The 3,199-nt window shown below is 32.1% G+C and overlaps 1 non-coding gene across 1 annotated transcript; it reads right to left on the bottom strand.

Moving 5' to 3' along the window:
• Positions 1-2,598: 2,598 nt before the first annotated feature.
• LOC112782122 (small nucleolar RNA R71) lies at positions 2,599-2,706 on the bottom strand. The gene has a single exon (XR_003192860.1). It is a non-coding gene; the product is annotated as a small nucleolar RNA R71 (small nucleolar RNA).
• Between the last annotated feature and the right edge of the window lie 493 nt (positions 2,707-3,199).

Genomic DNA, 3,199 nt, shown 5'->3' with positions numbered 1-3,199 from the left:
AGGATCTGAGAAGGGATGGCTGTGACGAGCTTCAAACTCGCGAGTGCTGGGCGTAGTGACAGACGCAAAAGGATAGTAAATCCTATTCCAGTATGATCGAGAACCGACAGATGATTAATCATGCAGTGACAGTGCATTGGACCATTTTCACAGGAGGATGGGATGTAGCCATTGACAACGGTGACGCCCTACATAAAGCTTGCCATAGAAAGGACTAGGATTGATTGGATGAAGACAGCAGGAAAGCAGAGATCAGAGGAACAAAAGCATCTCCATACGCTTATCTGAAATTCTCACCAATGAATTACATGAGTACCACTATCCTATTTTATATTTTATTTATTTTCATCCACTATAATTTCTTAATACAATTCAATCCGCCTGATTGACGGTTCATCTTGTTGCTCAGATTAGGTAACTTTCTTTTCATTTTCTTTTCAAAAAAAAAAATTTTCCTTTGTTTTCGAAAATTATTTTAAAATTTTTAAGAATGAATTCTAAAATTTCAAATTGGTATGCTGAAGTTTGGCTGGCCATCAAGCTTTAGACTAACCTGGTATGATTCCTAGAATCTTGATTGAGGACTTTGAATTCATTGCTTCCTTTTCCCTATAGGTTTTCAAAAAAATAAAAATATACAAAAATCCAAAAAAATTAATAAAATCATAAAATCAAAAATATTTTTTGTTTCTTGTTTGAGTCTTGAGTCAATTTTTAAGTTTGGTGTCAATTGCATTTTTTTCTAAAAATTTATGCATTTTTTCAAAAATTCATGCATTCATAGTGTTCTTCATGATCTTCAAGTTGTTCTTGGTAAGTCTTCTTGTTTGATCTTGATGTTTTCTTATTTTGTGTCTTTTGTTGTTTTTCATGTGCATCTTTGCATTCATAGTGTCTAAGCATTAAAGATTTCTAAGTTTGGTGTCTTGCATGTTTTCTTTGCATCAAAAATTTTTCAAAAATATGTTCTTGATGTTCATCATGATCTTCAAAGTGTTCTTGGTGTTCATCTTGACATTCATAGTGTTCTTGCATGCATCATGTGTTTTGATTCATAATTTTTATGTTATGAGTCTTTTTCATGTTTTTCTCTTTCTTCATTAAAAATTCAAAATTCAAAAAAATATCTTTTCCTTATTTTACTCAAAATTTTCGAAAATATGATTTGATTTAGTCAAAAAGTTTTTAAATTTAATTGTTTCTTACGACTCAAATCAAATTTTCAATTTAAAAATCTTATCTTTTCAAAATCTTTTTCAAAAATCAAATCTTTTTCATTTTTCTTTCATAATTTTCGAAAATTCCAAAATGATTTTTAAAAATCTTTTTCTTATTTTATTTCTTAATTTTCGAAAATTTTATTAGCATTTAATATTTTGATTCAAAATTTTTCAAAGTTGTTACTTGCCTATTAAGAAAGGTTCAATCTTTAAACTCTAGAATCATATCTTTTCAGTTTCTTGTTAGTCAAGTAATCAACTTTAGTTTTCAAAATCAAATCTTTTTAATTTTCTTTTCAAATCTTTTTCAAATAAAAATTTCAATCATATCTTTTTCAAATTCAATTTCAAAATCTTTTCTAACTTCTTATCTTTTTAAAAAAAATTGATTTTCAATTCTTATCTTTTTGTTTCAATCATATCTTTTTAAATTTCAATCATATCTTTTTCAAAAACAAATTTCAAAACTTTTTCAATCAATCTTATCTTTTTGTTTCAATCATATCTTTTTCAAAACTACCTAACTAATCCTCTCTCTCTTATTTTCGAAAATTTCCTCTCTCCTTTTTCAAAATTCCTTTTTAATTAACTAATTGTTTTAATTTTAATTTTTATTTTAATTAAATTTCGAATTTCTCTCTCTCATCTCCTTCTATTTATTTATTCATCTACTAACACTTCTCTTCCATCCAAAAAATTCGAACACCACCTCCCTCTCTGTGTTCGAGTTTTTCCTCTTCTCTTCTTTACATTACATTCTTTTCTTCTTCTACTCACACAAAGGAATCTCTATACTGTGACATAGAGGATTCCATATTTTCTTTGTTATTCCCTTCTTTGTCATATGAGTAGGAGCAAGGATAAGAACATTCTTGCTGAAGCAGATCCTGAACCTGAAAGGACTCTAAGAAGGAAACTAAGAGAAGTTAAAATACAACAATCCAGAGACAACCTTACAGGAATTTTCGAACAAGAAGAGGAGATGGCAGCCGAAAATAATAATAATGCAAGGAGGATGCTTGGTGACTTTACTGCACCTAATTCCAATTTACATGGAAGAAGCATCTCCATTCCTGCCATTGGAGCAAACAATTTTGAGCTGAAACCTTAATTAGTTTCTCTGATGCAATAGAACTGCAAGTTTCATGGACTTCCATCTGAAGATCCTTTTCAGTTCTTAACTGAGTTCTTGCAGATCTGTGATACTGTTAAGACCAATGGGGTTGACCTCGAGGTCTACAGGCTTATGCTTTTCTCGTTTGCTGTAAGAGACAGAGCTATAGTGTGGTTGGACTCTCAATCCAAAGATAGCCTGAACTCTTGGGATAAGCTGGTCATGGCTTTCTTAGCCAAGTTCTTTCCTCCTCAAAAGCTGAGTAAGCTTAGAGTGGATGTTTAAACCTTCAAACAGAAAGAAGGTGAATCCCTCTATGAAGCTTGGGAGAGATATAAGCAACTGACCAAAAAGTGTCCTTCTGACATGCTTTCAGAATGGATCATCCTGGATATATTCTATGATGGTCTGTCTGAATTAGCTAAGATGTCATTGGATACTTCTGCAGGTGGATCTATTCACCTAAAGAAAACACCTGCAGAAGCTCAAGAACTTATTGACATGGTTGCTAATAACCAGTTCATGTACACTTCTGAGAGGAATCCTGTGAGTAATGGGATGCCTCAGAAGAAGGGAGTTCTTGAAATTGACACTCTAAATGCCATATTGGCTCAGAATAAAATATTGACTCAGCAAGTCAATATGATTTCTCAGAGTCTGAATAGAATGCAAGCTACATCCAACAGTAGTCAAGAGGCATCTTCTGTGGAAGAAGCTTATGATCCTGAGAACCCTGCAATAGCAGAGGTAAATTACATGGGTGAACCCTATGGAAATACCTATAATCCCTCATGGAGAAATCACCCAAATCTCTCATGGAAGGATTAACAAAAGCCTCAACAAGGCTTTAATAATGGTGAAAGAA

The sequence above is a fragment of the Arachis hypogaea genome, chromosome 19 (assembly GCF_003086295.3).
Source record: "Arachis hypogaea cultivar Tifrunner chromosome 19, arahy.Tifrunner.gnm2.J5K5, whole genome shotgun sequence".
Classification (NCBI taxonomy): domain Eukaryota; kingdom Viridiplantae; phylum Streptophyta; class Magnoliopsida; order Fabales; family Fabaceae; genus Arachis; species Arachis hypogaea.
Note: the sequence above shows the minus strand (reverse complement) of the source record. Positions and strands in the feature narration are given on the sequence as shown.